The sequence below is a fragment of the Periplaneta americana genome, chromosome 16 (genome assembly GCF_040183065.1).
Source record: "Periplaneta americana isolate PAMFEO1 chromosome 16, P.americana_PAMFEO1_priV1, whole genome shotgun sequence".
In the NCBI taxonomy this organism is placed as follows: Eukaryota; Metazoa; Arthropoda; class Insecta; order Blattodea; family Blattidae; genus Periplaneta; species Periplaneta americana.
Window position 1 is genome coordinate 125,580,229 of NC_091132.1, and position 18,870 is coordinate 125,599,098.

General features: G+C 35.5%; 1 protein-coding gene across 1 annotated transcript in view; it reads left to right on the forward strand.

The window, feature by feature from the left end:
- LOC138691404 (opioid-binding protein/cell adhesion molecule homolog) overlaps positions 1-16,748 on the forward strand; it is a 1,391,213-nt gene extending 1,374,465 nt beyond the window's left edge. The window contains exon 8 of the mRNA XM_069813317.1: positions 15,644-16,748. The gene's annotated coding sequence lies outside the window, so the exon portion shown is untranslated. The remainder of the gene's footprint in view (positions 1-15,643) is intronic.
- The last annotated feature ends 2,122 nt before the right edge of the window (positions 16,749-18,870 follow it).

Genomic DNA, 18,870 nt, shown 5'->3' on the forward strand with positions numbered 1-18,870 from the left:
TAAAAGTTTGGAAATGTGTTATCAATATCAGTAATTCACAAAGCATAGTAAGAAAGCTGTCGTGCGTAGTATGCCTCCCCATTTGCTAGCTTTGGTAATGGCTGCACTTGTTGGAGGTCAAAACATAAGGACATACTATTCTGAGTATCTTTCTTCATAATTTTGTGAAATGTTTTCGCTCTCAATTTATGAGCAGTTAACTCAGCTTGTAGTTCCAACTTCTTTTCTGGAGTATCAGCACATTCAATTTGGAATTTCGTCCTGATGCAAAAGCTACAAACGTCTGTTGCAGGATCCCCAAACCCCAAGTTGAAATTTGTAGAAAAAATGTTATAAAAACATTTTTTCACCTTTAAAGAATGTGGAACTTCAGCATTGTACATTTTATGCAATCTATTTATGTTCAGTTCCGAAGCAAGGTAAAGTCTCTTACTTTTCCCCCTTGAATAATGGCTTTCTCTGGCTTTGAGTTTAGAAAGAAAATTGATTACAGACTGTTTTTTTCTGCATAAAACTTGCTTTTGCGGTCACCCCCTCTCCTCTCAGTAATGGGTTTACACGACATTACTGACTTAGCAATACTGTTAGCTCTGCTTTGCCCAATACTGGATAAAGTTCTAAAAAAACTTACAGCATATTGCAAGTGTTTCATCATGAACTCTAACTTGATACCTGATGAACATCGAGTTTAATTTTTCACCATCCTTCCTTGGACGATGTCGTTTCGGAACGGACACAGACATCATGGATCCCAGAAGTCTATCTTGCTGCAATTTATCATGATGATTAAGGACTCTTTTTCTTTGCTGAATTAGGTAGAACGCTGGGATGCTGCAGCATCTGTATCTTCCTTCCTTATGGTTACAGGGAGGCTCGAACTGAAGCATGTCAGGATCCTTGTCGGTATATCTAAAAAATTTAAAAATTATGATTATATTAGGTGATGGACTATGCAACAAACTTAAACAATATTGCATCAATTATTGCGTGATTAATTATCACATTATCATAACGGGTGAATTAAGGAGTCAATTCTAACTCATAAACTCATATGTAAAACTGTATGTAGAAAAGTATAATAGACTCACCTGTTTTCTTGTTCCCTCTTTCGTTTCGATGTTCCACTCTTCCGACGTTTTCGAGTTCTTGTAGAGTGCTCCCCAACTGGCACACCTTCTTCCATGATTTTATAACATGCGTAGTGCTTAAAATGTTGTAATGAATGCAGCTAATACTCTATTAGCCCTTTCGTGTAAATTCTTAAAAAATATTAAATCTTTCACTTATTTCCAGAAGCTGTATTAACTAACCCCTTGCATACTGAAGTCTGGTCAGCAACGTGATGCGCTCCCAAAGCGTAGCCGTCTAGACATGACGTCTCGGAGACCCTGCGACTTTTATTTACAGTTTTCATTCAAGCTGTCATATTGAGTTTTTTGAAGCTGTCTATTTAGAGATTTGTTGTATGTTGTAAAACGACCTTTCTTGAAGAAGAGGAGTTATTTTGCTCTAAATATACGCGAATGGTTTTCTAAAATTCGTAACTGTTTAAATAGAAGTGCATTGAAGTTGTCCTGCATCACAAGTGGAATCGACAAAGTTTAAGAAAGGGCGTGAGAATCGAGGTCTTGTAAGAGTTATTGGCAGTAAAGTGACATGACAAAAAGGTCTGTCTACGAAGCACAAGATTCACATGGTCAACATAAAGGAAAAAAGGGTAACAATGAGAGGGAAGAAACGGTGGTGAAACTGAAGGGCATAATAGAGTACAATAACGTTATGTTGTGGGTTCGCCGTCAGGTCAGCGTCAGAATGAAGTCTTATATCCCTTCCTCATTATGGCAAAATAAATAAAAAAGACTGCAGAAATGTTTCCTTCAATATAATATTTATGGTACCGGTCCTTTTCAGCTTGTCAATGTCTACGTAATTGCATGTAAGACCGTGAAGGGAAGCAAACCCAGGCAGGAAAGGATCTTTACAAATCGACTAGACCTGAAAGCAGACATTTTATTGAGGTTTAACCTTACCTAGCTGCAATGTTAGTAGAAGGGATGCTGGTGTTACGACGACAATGTTACAAGCAAACTGTCGGGCTCATTCCCCCCCCCCTTCCCGTCATATACCTATCACCCATAGAAGAAAGAAACCAGCGATAATCTGCAAAGTTTTTAAATCTCACAAGAAACAAGCGAAATAACGTGGGAGTGCAAACAGTGTTTTGTACTGGAGTCTTTCGAAGCCTACCATACAGTTCAACATGTAACTAAATTATTAGTATAATATCACAGTTTGTAGTAAAAGACCCATGTTTATTGCAAACGACTTCCACCTGCTTTTAAATGCCACTTATCGCACACCACTAACTCACTGTCTGCGCGTGGGGATTTAAATAGGGATTCGAGGCAATAAACTCGTCCTTTTAAATCTTACTGCATGGACCTAAAGGTAGCAATAAAAAAAACTTTAGAGAAGAGTCAACAATGAACATTAGTTAAAGACAGGAGGCGAATTAATTACGTTCATTCTGGTGTACTGCTTTCGTTAGAAATCTTAACTTCATGGACTTAACTCGGTTTGATCCATTCAGGGTGATGGACAGAATACATTCTGAATCAGACCCTCGATTTCAGGCTGACTTTAAACAGGCTAAAAATGTCAATTGCAACAAATGTCAAGCGTAGCATGATGAAGCGCCTCTAAAAGAACGTAAATTCGGAAAAAACGCATTTTCGATAAAATGTGGATTTAACGCATTTGATTCCGAGCTCCTCATATACAATACAAAATAGTAATATGCGTTACAAGAGCGGTATGTTGAAGTTTTCATGTTCGAAGAAATGTTTGAAAAAGCTAAACGTAGTTGAGCTTTTTTAATTTCCGAGAATTGAAAGAAAACATACCGCTCGTGTATCGTACATTATTTTGTGCGAAGATCGTTTATTACATACCTGAAAGAGGAATTTCTAATTAGTTGCAATGAAATCTCCATCTTGGTTTCTGTTCAATGACGGCAAATTTGCAAAACATAAATATCTATCTTCAAAATTGTTGCTTTAAAATGTGTTCTGTGTTTACTACGAGTATACTCCAGCAGGCCGTGATATACGTATGTCTTTTTTTCCCCCCAGTCTATGATGAGTCTGGAGTCTTGTTCATTTTTTCACGGCTTCCTTAATGTTACTTGCATCACGAATGCAGTAACTTTAGTGTTGTCGTAGAGTTTACTTAATTGTTGCAAATATTTAAAAACAATAATTAACAGTGCAATTTAGTTGAAATTGCAGTGGTAAGTTTCCAATTTATAATTATTACTATATTGAACGTCTCTAAAAATAATATGTTAAAAGCCTAAAACAGTAAAATCAATATGTCACTTAAGCGGTAAGAAGAGGGAAATTGTTATGTGTGTTAGGTTGGGAATACTGAATGTGGAATTTTAGACTTTCCGTGGATTTGTTTTGTGCGGAAACCAAGCAAATACGCACGATCTTGCACAAACATACTTTCGTTAAGCTATACAAAATTGTACAATTCATATCAAGTAGATTAATTCAATTTATAAGCATAAACAATTCATCAGTTGAGGTATACAAAAATATACAATACATAGTAAACAGATTAGTTCAATTTACAAGCACATTTTTAGGAGCTACACAAAATTGTAAATTTCATATCAAGTAGAACAATTCAATTCACAACCATAAACAAATCATCAAATGTGTAGAAGGTATGAATTTGGTTAATTCTGTTCTAAAGCTTTTCTGGTGGTCCTTCAAAGCTTTAAGATAATTAGACAGTGCATTGAAGACTGTGACACATGAATAGTAATCTCCATTTTATATTTATTAATAGCTTAGACCAGGCATGTCAATTGATGTCCACAGGAGAAAGCGCGCGCTTAAAGCTTAGGAGAGCCTGAGCGCTTTAGAGCGGAAAGGAAAGGGACAGACGAAAGAGGTGGTATATGCCGCTTGGTCGAGCTATATTCCGGGATGGCCAGCACTGATTCAATAGATAAAGGGAAGAGAACTTATTACAATTGTATCCATGTTAATTTTTAGATTTGCCTGAGAAGTATAAGTGCATTATAAGAATGTAAGTTTTAATTTTAATGCTTATTTTTCACAAGTTTGATTTTTTTATTCAGAAGAAATATTTTTTCAACTTTTCTTATATAACAGTGAAATTTTCAGGTATATGCCTGTTTGTTTAGTAGCCTTAAAGAATGTTTTCGTAAATCTAATATACCGTATATACGTATTACTGAAGATAGTGTATTGAAAATTTTGAAAATATTCGCATGGGAATTGTTTGTAAGGAAATGAATTAACAAAGCAACTACTGTTAAATCATAAGCAAAAGATACGTATCCATGTGTTGTAAAAATGTCATCTCTATAGCTTGAGCAGATTTCGAGAAAATAATTTAATGTTCTGATGGTAGGAAGTTGCTCACAAATATCACCTTAAAAGCATGACGCGATAAGAGTTTTTGTTAAGTAATATTAGTTACACTTAAAACATATACAGTACCTAGGTAACTTTGCTTTGTATTATAATATTGTTTTGATTAGTTTATTGATTACTTTTGTAAGGCTAAAGATACCATCAATATAAATTCCAACTTATCATATCATATTCAATCTCTTTCTTTGGAATATCACTTTCTTTATGAATGATGTGTTTCATCCACTTAATACTGTATAATATTATAGTACTATGAAATTTAAGTGAATATTCCTTCCTAACTTTCTATTATGTTATTAAGATTTGATACACAAATGTAATATTAAGAAATCAGTGTTAGTACTTTTGTTTTACAGACAATATAGATAATATTAAACAGAAAGAAGCCATATAAAAATAACGACATAAAATTTCACGTTCCGTTTGAAGTTTGTGCACCACTGTTTTCTTAATCCGACAGGTTGCTTATTCATATACACAACCCCTCCTCTTTCCATACTTAGCGCTTGCTGCCCGCGCACGACGTCAAGGTCAGAAAAATGCGCTTGCTTTGACATCACTGACTTAGACTAACAGAGAGTAGATACTAAATATATCTCGGTTTTAATGTGGAACATCATTAGGGAAAGAATGTAAGGTCAAGATTTCTAAATTTTAGAAAATATTTTTACATGATTTCCATGTATGCACACCAACTGTTATTATTATTATTATTATTATTATTATTATTATTATTATTATTATTATTATTATTATTATTATTATTATTATAACTTTCTTTTGTAAAACAACAATATGTTTAGCTTCAGACGAGTTACCCAGTTATTTTTTAGAAACAGTGCACCATCACAGACTTTACCCAGTGGTCATTATTTCGTTATTCGCGAATCAACCCCTTAATACACAAATAGGACGGAGGGATAAGACATGATTTCTCTTCCCTTGTTCATTGGATGTTAAGCAGTTTGGTATTCTCTCCCTCCTACTGGCCCTTTACTCTGTATTGCGGGCTGAATTTTACATGACGTAATCTTTTCCAACCACTGCTTTACCCTGGTTAAAGGAGGTGACAGCTAATCATGTGTAAGTAACCGACAATAATGAATAGTGCACAGAAATTACATTTTAACCAGGTTACTTTTTAACCAAAATATACCAGAAGCATAACTTTAACATATCAAATACAAAAACAAAAGTAATGGCATTTCAAGGCAAAAATACTGTAAGATCTAAGATTGAAGTAGATAATAAAGCAGTAGGACAAGTAACAAATTTTAAGTGCCTGGGATGTGATGTAAGTCACAAAAAGGATAATTATATAAAAATAAAATTACAATCATTCCAGACAGTAGGCCTTTGTGGCACAATTAATAAAATTTTGAAGAATAAAAGCAGAAGGGAAACCAAAATGAAATTCTACAATGTAATGGCAGTCCCTACTCTTTTATATGGAAGTGAAAGTTCGGTTACAACAAAACATGAAGTTAGAGAGAGATGAGATTCTTGCGGAAAGTAAAAGGATGTACGAGATTAGATAGAATTAGAAATGAAGATATTAGGCAGGAACTAGGATTATACTCACGTATTGATAAAATAAGACCATTACAGACAAGATTGGAAATTACATGTAGAGAGAATGGACGACTACAGACTTCCTAAGAAAGCAATAAATTATAAACCAAAAGGACGAAGAGATCAGGGACGACCGATGAAAAGATGGAGCGACCTTTGAAGCCGGAACGGGCAATTGCCCATATCATGAAGTGAAGAAGAAGAAGAAGAAGAAGAAGAAGAAGAAGAAGAAGAAGAAGAAGACTTTTTAACCATACTTTCGTAATCCGTAATTACTACATTTTTTATGCACATGGCCATTTATGTTCAATGAATAATATCTCACTGCATCCATAATTGCGGTCACATATGTTGGCACACTTAAACAAAAGATTTTTTCGTAGATTGGAGCATGTTATTTTCCATAATGCGTTACATTTTTCAGAGTCTTCGATTATGCAACTTTCTATCTGATTTTTAGAATGCAGGTACCCCCGCACCATCAAAGAGCGACCAACGTTTTGTATCGTACACAAGTTACGAAATATTCCGATTCATATAGTTTATACCTCCCTTCACTTGCTGGCTAAAGAAGAAATGAATCTTAGATTTGTCTGAAGAAAGAACCTCCCACATCTCCAATATCCCATTCAGTAATATCCTTACACCACTCAAACGCGCATCGATTACGGCTGGTCAGAATAGGATCCCTCTCTTCTTCAACTGATTTCATCCCTTGGCCCAGTTTCCGGCGGCTAATGGTCTAGGACAGGTGGTGCAGTCTCGTTACACCTCTTTGAAGTTTTTTCAACGACGTACTTCGCTACTTTTCAGCTTATCTCACGGTTGTTCGGTCTTGTTCGCTAACGTAAGTTGTGGTTGTCCTGTCCTAGACTGGTCTCCCACTGTACAACATTCCTAACGCTTTTTTTTTTAATTATACTTTGTACACAACATATCGGTTTGCAATTTTCGCAACATCTTTACATGACTCGGGCAATGATCTAAATAAGGGAGGAAGCAAAGTTGAAGTGTTTAAAAGATTTGTTAATGTGATTATTTTTTCATAATTGGTAATGAATAGATCCCAGTGTTGGTCACATTGAACTTCAAGTTTAATGAACACATACATACGCTTTCCACTGTTTTGTGCAACGAACGATACAAGGAACAAACTACTGATACTGGGCGTGTTTAAACTTGTACAGTCAGCTAACGAAAGAACTAGTGTAATAATAAAAAAACACTTACTTACTTAGACTACTTACTTACTACTTAATGGCTTTTAAGGAACCCGGAGGTTCAATGCCGCCCTCACATAAGCCCGCCATCGGTCCCTATCCTGAGGAAGATCAATCCAGTCTCTATCATCATATCCCACCTCCCTCAAATCCATTTCAATATTATCTTCCCATCTACGTCTCGGCCTCCCCAAAGGTCTTTTTCCCTCCGGCCTCCCAACTAACACTCTGTATGCATTTGTGGATTCGCCCATACGTGCTACATGCCCTGCCCATCTCAAACGTGTGGATTTAGCGTTCCTAATTATGTCAGGTGAAGAATACAATGCGTGCAGTTCTGTGTTGTATAACTTTCTCCATTCTCCTGTAACTTCATCCCGCTTAGCCCCAAATATTTTCCTAAGCACCTTATTCTCAAACAACCTTAACCTATGTTCCTCTCTCAAAGTGAGAGTCCAAGTTTCACAACCATACAGAACAACTGGTAATATAACTGTTTTATAAATTCTAACTTTCAGATTTTTTGACAGGAGACTGGTTAATAAAAGCTTCTCAACCGAATAAAAACAGGCATTTCCCATATTTATTCTGTGCTTAATTTCCTCCCGAGTATCATTTTTATTTGTTACTATTATAGAAAATGATATTTGTTTATATTATAACTAAAGCCACATAATTGGTTATAAATTAAAAACATAGGCCTATATAGTACATTAGAATTGCAATAAACGAAATATTGCAGTACCTTCACAACAATGAAATACTATAGGTAACCCCTATTCAAATACAAAAATGAATAATCGCTACGGCTGTGATATTCAGCAACCCTCTCTAAATACATTATGCTTAAAATGTATAACTATGTAGGTCTACAATAGTACATTTTAAAATTTCTTTCTATTCTTTCGGATAAGCAATGATTTCATTTCGGGACACTTCTTTCAATTTTGTCGACCTGGTTGGCGAGTTGGTATAGCGCTGGCCTTCTATGCCCAAGGTTGCGGGTTCGATCCCGGGCCAGATCGATGGCATTTAAGTGTGCTTAAATGCGACAGGCTCATGTCAGTAGATTTACTGGCATGTAAAAGAAATCCTGCGGGACAAAATTCCGGCACATCCGGCGACGCTGATATAACCTCTGCAGTTGCGAGCGTCGTTAAATAAAACATAACATTAACATCTTTCAATTTCACAAGAAGTTACCAGTGCATACATAAAATGTGTTACATCGATATATGTACAGTCAGCTCTGGGTATAGTGAATCCGGTTATAGTGAACATTCGGCTATAATGAAACTAAGTCGTTGGTCCCGACCCACATATATTATAAAGTACATTAATATTTCCGTTTATAGTGAACCCTCACTTCGGTTATAGTGAACCTAAAACTAGAACGTCCCCAAGAAAATGTAATTTTAAAATGGCCAAAATGGTAATTTTCTCCTATAAACTTCCCAGAACAAAATGTCAAACCTTCTACTCCTTAAGTACATTGAAAGACAAAGGATTCGTTCAGTTACTGGACAGTTTGAAACATGTTAAAGATAATAGTGTACGCAGTGAGGGATAAAGAAAGGATTAGTTCTGACCCCTTTAAGAGAGGTTGTTAGAAAAATAGGAAGATAAAGTGTTTTCTTTTGTAAAAAGGGAGTAGAGTGATTATCAAAAGGTAAATACAAGAAGGATTACAGTACAATGGTCCTCAACTCTTCTTCCCGCATCTATGTAAAAGTGAACCCGGGGAAATTCCAAGGCCTAGTACATAGTAGCATACCTCTAATCAGAAGAGGCGCGAAATCGGTCAGTGCCTACTACATACATATCCAGATTAGATTCAAGTTTCGAACTGTGAACATCAGGATGTGTAAGCGTAAAGTGTTCAAGTTGGAAGATGAAGAGAACATTAGTACTGATATTGAACGTGGTCTGTCCCAAACGGGCATTAATACTGCATGTATAGCAACGTCAGTCGTATACAGACACTTCGGTTTTAGTGAACCTCGGATAGAGTGAACGAAATATGCTTGTTGATAGAGGTTTACTATAACCGGAGTTGACTATATTAGCATCGCCGTCGTCCACCAATGCAACCCTGTAATCGAGTGTGGTGAAGTGGGGTGGGTGGTATGTTTATGATCCTGTTGTATGTTCCAATTTTCTATATAGGTCGGCAAAAAAAAAAACAGCTGCAGTCGAACTAATAATCGGCACCTAACCACGTTACTAACGGCATTCTTTTACAATTTGTTTTGCGCTGACTATATCGAACGTGCCGTATGCGTAAGCTATCATCTATACCCCAGAGCACAGCTAACCTGTTTTCTTCACTCTGTGACCAAAGGCTGGTCTTTAGTAATGATCAAGGAAATCACGACGTTTTGAAGATTGGTACTATTTTTGTTTTTATGTGAACAAAATATAAGATGAGAAAATATTTCTACTCATTGCGGTCGTTACGAACAGCTGAATTTCCTTAGCTGATAGAGTTTTGTGAAAATTTTCTGCAAATGTTTATCGTTACAATTTACTCGTGACAAAAATCTTCATATATAGACTTCCTAAACAAACACACGCTTACTTCGTTGAGGATTAAGAACTATTAATCTTATACGGACTGTACCGTAAGTAATTTCATTAATTTCAGGATGTTATTCCTTGAGATATTTTAAACAAAAATATTAGGACAATTTTGTTCGTTTTTATTTCCTTTTCGAGATAAAATTTTTTTATATTAATAATTTCATAGCGTGTTTTGGGAAAGCCATTGATTTAATTCCCAATATGACCATTCTACTTTTTTATTATTTATTTAACGACGCTCGTAACTACCGAGGTTCTATCAGCGTAGCCGGTGTACCGGTATTTTGTCCCACAGGAGTTCTTTTACATGTCAGTAAATCTAGTGACATGAGGCTGTCGCATTTCAGCACACCTCAATGCCGTCGACCTGGTGTCGGGATCGAACCCAGAACCTCGGGCACAAAAGGACAGCACTCTACCGACTGCGCTAGCCAGGGCGACCAGTCAATTTAATAATAGTAAACTATGTGTTATTTAACGACGCTAGCAACTGCCGAGGTTATATCGCTGTCGCCGGTATGTCGGAATTTTGTCCCGCAGGAGTTCTTTTACATTCCATTAAATCTATTGACATAAGCTTGTCGCATTTAAGGATCGACCTGGGCCGGGATCAAACCCGCACTCTACCGACTTCGCCACCCAGGCCGATGCAGTCAATTTAAGGGAAGAATATAGGTATGTTTGGTGAAAAATCCCAATATTTCTAACATTATAATCTGAAAAATCCGATGATAATTAAAAACATTATTGTCTACTAGTGTGCAAAAATGCATGATTCTACCCTAAATACATTCAGAGGAAAAAGTACATAAAGCGCACCAATTTAACGTGGCAGAGATAGGGACTTACCGATATCTATATCCTCCCCTTAAGAGAACAGTATATTATGATAATAATTAATTGAAATAACTTTATTTTTATCCTTCAAATAGGCCTGATCATAAATTTGATCCCACCAAATGTAACATTGAAACATTTCTTTTCAGAACGAAAAGTTACATTTGTTAGGATCAAATCAAATTTGTACACATATAACGGACGAAACTAAAATTCTTTCAATCTTTTATTATCATAATACATTGCTCTCTTAAACTGGCTGAGGATATTGGGAATTCAATGAATGACTTCCGCAAAACACGCTATGAAATGTTTCATATAAAACAAATTTTATTTCGGAAAGGAAGCGAAAACGAGCAAAATTGTATTAACTTTTTGTTTGAAATATCTCAAAGAATAACCCTCTGAAATTAATAACATTACTTACAGTTCACTCTGTAGAGCCATGGGTGAACTCACAGTTAGTTCTAGTGGAAAGAGAAATTTTACAGTTACCAATGTGGAAAGTCATTATGTGTATGATTTCAATAAATGGTGGACACACATTTACAAAAGAAATGCCAATTCCATAGAAACTTCTGCTACGGATATTTTTCATTAATTATAGACCTGGTTGAGTGGAAGAGAAGGCCTCAAGGCTTTAACTCTGCCGAGTAAAATAAAATAAATCATTATTATCAATTACCGGTATTATTCCCATAGAAAAGAAATTACCCTTAATCGTGTCAACCTATATGGGGTTTTGCTTTTCTGGAGAAAAAACTGGTATATTATTGGCAAAACCCATTCATTGAGGGGGCAATTCAACACATCTTTATCCTGATACCAATGTATTAACATTTTTCAGACTTTCCTAATGGGAAAGCTTATCCCTGTGGTTTCATTCGTCCATAGTGTACTGCCTAAGGGCAGGTCTTTCACTGAAAACCAAGAATTCTTCAATAGTATCTATTTTCTACCTTCCTGTTAGTCTCGGCATGATCCATATATCTTAATGTCGTTTATCATCTGACATATTCTTCTGCTCCGAACTTATCTCACGTTTACCATTCCTTCCAGTGCATCCTTCAATAGGCAGTTTCTTCTCTTCCTCTTCTTGATCATTTCAGTATCAATCTTTCTCCCCCACTCTTTCCAACACAGTAGTTCATCCCCAATCAATAAAACCAAAATTCAAGACATTCGTAAATTGCTTAAGTACACTCGTGACGAAGAAACGTGCATACATTTTACGAAACCATATAGCATTGGAGAAAACGAAGAAATGAAAGAAGAAACTAAGTCGTGATCTCGTTTAAAACACTCCTAAGAGATGTCTGTGCTCTTGTGATTAACAAATTGTTCTAAATAATGTTGTTCTAATTGCAATAAGGTCATTTCATGTTTTTGGTTTAAATAAACAGGATTGAAGTTAATTTTCAAAACAACTGAAGTCCTGAAGATAATTCAAATTTTTAAGACCTGAAGAAAAGTACAAAAGCATGCATTTTAATAAGAAAACTCTTCTCTTACATATATCTTAAGTATAAAAAATTATCTTGTACCAATATATGGTTCAGCGAGGCCAAAAACAGTTTTCTTTAGTTTTCTCAAAACTACTTCTAGGGACTTCGGTCGTTTTGCAAATTCATCATTCATATATATAACTGCAGAGTGAAGGAGGCTAATTGAATAAATTTACTTACTTACTGGCTTTTAAGGAACCCGGAGGTTCATTGCCGCCTTCACATAAGCCCGCCATTGGTCCCTATCGTGTGCAAGATTAATCCAGTCTCTACCATCATATCCCACCTCCCTCAAATCCATTTTAATATTGTCTTCCCATCTACGTCTCGGCCTCCCCAAAGGTCTTTTTTCCTCCGGCCTCACAACTAGCACTCTATATGCATTTCTGGATTCTCCCATACGTGCTACATGTCCTGCCCATCTCAAACGTGTGGATTTAATGTTCCTAATTATGTCAGGTGAAGAATACAATGCGTGCAGCTCTGCGTTGTGTAACTTCTCCATTCTCCTGTAACTTCATCCCTCTTAGCCCCAAATATTTTCCTAAAAACCTTATTCTCAAACACCCTTAATCTCTGTTCCTCTCTCAAAGTGAGAGTCCAAGTTTCACAACCATACAGAACAACGGTAATATAACTGTTTTATAATTTCTAACTTTCAGATTTTTTGACAGCAGACTAGATGACAAAAGCTTCTCAACCGAATAATAACAGGCATTTCCCATATTTATTCTCCGTTTAATTTCCTCCCGAGTGTCATTTATATTTGTTACTGTTACTCCAAGATATTTGAATTTTTCCACCTCTTCGAAGGATAAATCTCCAATTTTTATATTTCGATTTCGTACAATTCTGGTCACGAGACATAATCATATACTTAGTCTTTTCGGGATTTACTTCTAACCCTATCGCTTTACTTGCTTCAAGTAGAATTTCCGCGTTTTCCCTAATCGTTTGTGGATTTTCTCCTAACATATTCATGTCATCCGCATAGACAAGAAGCTGATGTAACCCGTTCAATTCAAAACCCTGTTTGTTATCCTGAACTTTCCTAATGGCATAGTCTAGAGCGAAGTTAAAAAGTAAAGGTGATAGTGCATCTCTCTGCTTCCTGCTTTAGCCCGCAGTGAATTGGAAACGCATCAGATAGAAACTGGCCTATACGGACTCTGCTGTAAGTTTCACTGAGACACATTTTAATTAATCGAACTAGTTTCTTGGGAATACCAAATTCAATAAGAATATTATATAAAACTTCTCTCTTAACCGACTCATACGCCTTTTTTAAATCTATGAATAACTGATATACTGTACCCCAGTAGCGGCCGGTGATCGAAATCCTCGGTGATGCCAGATGCAACTACATAGTTTAAGTGCTTCCGATAGGAAATGTTTGTTTATTATATTAATTATTATTGTTATTATATTATTAATATCATTATTACTGTATTATTATTATTATTATTATTATTATTATTATTATTAGTAGTAGTAGTAGTAGTAGTAGTAGTCTATTCTTATTACTATCAATGAAAAATCATAATTTCACTCACCAAATAAGCTGTTATGCTGTGAGTTTCAGTGATTGTTTCAGTGTGATGAAGCAACCCATATTATTTGTTGAAATTCCACTTTCTTTATTTTATTTTTATTTTTTTCCTTTGACAGCAACAAACAAGGCCAAGAGAAGTTTATTTTGCCTCACATTACCACAAAACCATTTATGTTGCCCATACCAGGATGCAATAGAAACTCACGTTTTAAGATTATGTGTCAGAAAAATTATCAGCGATGTCGTAGGTATCTTGGTAGTCTCTCTCTTTATTTAAACCTTCCTTTCTTTCAGTATTATTTCTTCTCGAAAAAGGACACTCTAACAATGAATTAACTTCTCCAGCATTATTTCTCTCATTTGTTTCTGTTTATATTTTCCCAAAATACATAACAACATTGGCCCAGATTCACGAAATACAATAGTAGAACACCCTCGCTTCTGTCATAAACTGAGACATAAGGGGAGAGAGAATCGAGTGGGTCTCTGCCTGCCAAAGAGCTGGAATTTTGTTATTTATGGCCTAGTTAGGAAAACAAGTCACCACTGCTATTCCCACCCAACTCTACCCATGAGGCCGGCCCATGGATGGAACGAGTGAACCTTACCAGGCCAGACGAATTGTGCCTCAGCTACAACGTTTTAAGCGTAAATTCAAAGCCCGCGAAAGGACATGAAATGCATTGACAGACCCGGCACGAACGATTCTGGCCTCAGGAACAAATTTTACTGCAAAACAGGTCTACATACATCACAAGCCAGACCCGGCACGAGCGATCCCGGCCTCAGGAACAAATTTTACTGCAAAACAGTTCTATATACATCAGAGTTTTCAAATGCTTCTACAGCGATATATGCTTCATTCAAATAACTAATATATTATATAAAAGCACAAAATTTGATTTCAGTTAAGCCAAGTGACTGAGGCCCGGCCTCGCTTGCCTCAGTCAATCAGCCGCCACTGCTGTACCCTTATACTCCCATTTTTTCTCCAATATCTGTCGAATACAAAATGTCTGATCTATAGTTGATCTATTACGCCTAAAACCACACTGATGATCCCCAATGATTTCATCTACATATGGAGTTAATCTTCTCAAAAGAATATTGGAGAAAATTTTGTACGACGTCAACAAAAGTGATATCCCTCGAATATTACTACAGTTAGTCTTGTCCCCCTTCTTAAAGATAGGTACGATTATGGACTCCTTCCATAGTTCTGGTACAATTTCCTTTTCCCAAATAGCAAGTACAAGCTTATAAATTTCGTTAGATAATTCGCTTCCACCCTCTTGTACTAATTCTGCTGGAATTTAATCGATACCTGGAGGAGGTAATAGAATACATTAAAAGAAATAAAGTATGTGTTTCGTAATTAAGTTCATGATTAATTAGAAAATTTTACTGAAATTGTGCATAGTTTGGTAACGCATCAAAACTACAACTTTTTCAATCAATTATGAACATGATACATTACTCTCTTAAGTATATTGAGGATATTGGCAATTAAAACAATGGCTTTGCCAAAACACGTTATGAAATATTTGATACAAAACAATTTGTATCTCGAAAAGAAAGCAAAAACGAGCGAAATTGTATGAAACATTTTTTATGAAATATCTGAAACAATAACCATCTGAAATTAATGACATTACTTACAGTTCACTTTTATATAAGCCAGTCCTTTAACTGAAACAATGAAGAGTTAGACTTTAGTAATGCTCAAGAGCAGAAATCTGTATTTTTCTTCTTCTCAAGCTAACCGCCCGACCTCATAGTATTGGTTCGCGGACTCTATTTGATACTATTTCCCTAATTACTTTTCATGATCCTAATAAATATGTTTCATTATTTAACGAGAAACTGTGTATGAATACTTAATTAAAGTGGCTTATCATTCTCTTTCAGATAATTTCAACGAAGCGGAAGAATTCACCAGTCCAGAAATAACTAAAATCAGGAGCATATAACCGGAAATGCCCACTGTGAAGGAAGTTACAGGATTCCACGTAACGCAATATGCTTCATCCAGCCACTGTTCGAGACGCTACATCTCGGCCAAAGATCATGCTATTGTGTATTCTACTGGCTGTGGAGAAAAACGGGCTTCAGCTGTACTGTAATTCTGTGTGTATGAACTCTCACTGGAAATCCGTTCCCATGACAACCGTATTTATTCCATTCGACACAAGTGCGTAGTATTATGCAGGAATATCGTGCAAAGTGATCTCTGCAGAATAATGAAATCGTGTTCTAAGAATGTGGAAATGTGATTACTTGGAACCATAAATTGTCGACTTCTGTAAAATATCTTCTTGTGATGACTCGAGTTTGAAAGCCGAGTGTTTCTATGGCAACGTTCTTGCACACAATACTAACATCTATTAAAGTGGCCAATAGAATTGCTTTTGAAGAACAATTTAAAACAGTTGGAAATATATTTATGTTTTTTAGAAAAGAGGCTAAAAGCCATAAAGTTTAACATTTTAACCTACAGATCTAAGTTATTGAATCTGCATGAATACTTTGCGGCATGAACATTAAATAAACTGCCATTGTATAGTTTTGTTCCCGGTTTTTAAGACACATTTATGATGTGAAAGATTTTTCTTTATTGCACAACAAATATTTCACCTCGTACGAGAGGTGAAGTCCTTCTGAAGTGTGTGTGTGTCTTTGGTACATTTAAATTTGGGGGAAATTTTTACTGTTAGATATTCAACAATCTTATCGCGCATAGTAGCTGTAACCTAAGAAGTACAAAATTTTTTAATAGTAAGTTCTAAATCATCTGCCTTAATTGAGTCTTGCATGAAAAATGACGCCATTTATTTTAATTTTGCAATTAATTATATATCTTTATGTCCACTCTAAATTAGAATGAGATAGATTCTTGAATTTCTGACTTAAAAGATCATTCCTCCATTTTTGTACCGAAGGATGTTTATTGTACATGTCATTTATTTAATTTGATTTGGCCTCCAACGTTATTTGTGCAGTAAACTCAATTTTGGAATTACGTGTGTTGTTTTATTCTCTATAAATTAAATGTATTCTCCTTATCTGTTTCTTTGTAAACAATAACTGTTAGAACTGATCTGATTAAAAGTTACTTTAGCCCTTAGGAGATGAGTCACATGAAATAAAAAACAACAGAGAAATTAAATATAAATTTGGGGCCGTAATTGAAAGTAATTTGCTGCCATAAATGAAAGATTTTTGTAACACTGCACTGTCGAAATGCTACCACCTAACTGACAAAAAGAGCTAAATAGACATAGCCAAAATAAATCTTTTAAAAGACGTGTTCCAGGTAACTGCATGCTACATCCAGTCATAAATTGACATAGTTGTTGTTTAGTCAACTGTCCGAAGACAAAAGTGTGAACCTCACAAGTGATACCAAAATGGCACCACTTACGAGGCAACTAGGCCAGGAGATAATGGGGTAGGGTGGCCAGTTCCTTTCCCCCTCCATTGCTTACATCGCCGATTAGCTACATATTGCACTAATCAGACTTCAGATATATACAAATAGTTGTTCTTCCTCTGACACATCCTTAAATGAGATGCACTGCCTGATAACAGAAGTACAAATCAGCCAGAACCTCAATAAGAGGTAAAATTGACAATAGAATTTATGATTATCAGTCTAGAGGACAAAAGCTTTGGACACTGGAAGAATTAGTTGAAATAGTTGCAGATGACGGAGGAAAACAAATTTCTTAAAATATATGATATAGACTACAAAACCACTAGAATTTTGTGAAAGAAGACGGCCAAAATGAAACCTGGTGCAAGGATCAGTTTTAATATATTTATTGCACGTATAGTTCCTTAGAGACGGAAAACATATAATAGTTGGATGATAAAATAATAATAATAATAATAACAATAATAATAATAATAGTTAATATTAATAGTAATAATAATAATAATAAAATTATTATAATAATACGTACTTACAAATGGCTTTTCAGGAACACGATGGTTCATTGCCGTCCTCACATAAGCCCGCCATCGGTCCCTATGGTGTGCAAGATTAATCCACTCTCTATCATCATATCCCACCTCCCTCAAATCCATTTTAATATTATCCTCCCATCTACATCTCGGCCTCCCCAAATGTCTTTTTCCCTCCGACCTCCCAACTAGCATTCTATATGCATTTCTGGATTCGCCCATACGTGCTACATGCCTTGCCCATCTCAAATGTCTGGATTTAATATTCCTAATTACGTCAGGTGAAGAATACAATGCGTGCAGCTCTGCGTTGTATAACTTTCTCCATTCTCCTGTAACTTCATCCCTCTTAGCCCCAAATATTTTCCTAAGAACCTTATTCTCAAATACCCTTAATCTCTGTTTCTCACTCAAAGTTAGAGTCCAAGTTTCACAACCATACAGAACAACTGGTAATATAATTGTTTTATAAATTCTAACTTTCAGATTTTTTGACAGCAGACTAGATGACAAAAGCTTCTCAACCGAATAATAACACGCATTTCCCATATTTATTCTGCATTTAATTTCCTCCCGAGTGTCATTTATATTTGTTACTGTTGCTCCAAGATATTTGAATTTTTCCACCTCTTCGAAGGATAAATCTCCAATTTTTATATTTTGATTTCGTACAATATTCTGCTCACAAGACATAATCATATACTTTGTCTTTTCGGGATTTATTTCCAAACTTATCGCTTTAGTGCTGCAAGTAAAATTTCCATGTTTTTCCCTAATCGTTTGTGGATTTTCTCCTAACATATTCATGTCATCCGCATAGAGAAGAAGCTGATGTAACCCGTTCAATTCCAAACCCTGTCTGTTAATAATAATAATAATAATAATAATAATAATAATAATAATAATAATAATAAGAGAATGATTATGCTGCTGACGATTATTATAATCAAAGAAAGAAACACAGAGATTAATTAACAATATTTAATACGTATTATTTTCGATATTTATATTTGCTTAAAATAACAAAATGGGCCGTAAAAACAAGTGAGAGATAATAGCGCAACCTATAAATTCCACCAAAGTTACTATTGTAGATACGTTTGTAGGAAAATAGAAGTAGATAGGCCTAAGTATAGAGATATAGCGTGAACAGTGATGCCATTAATTTTAGA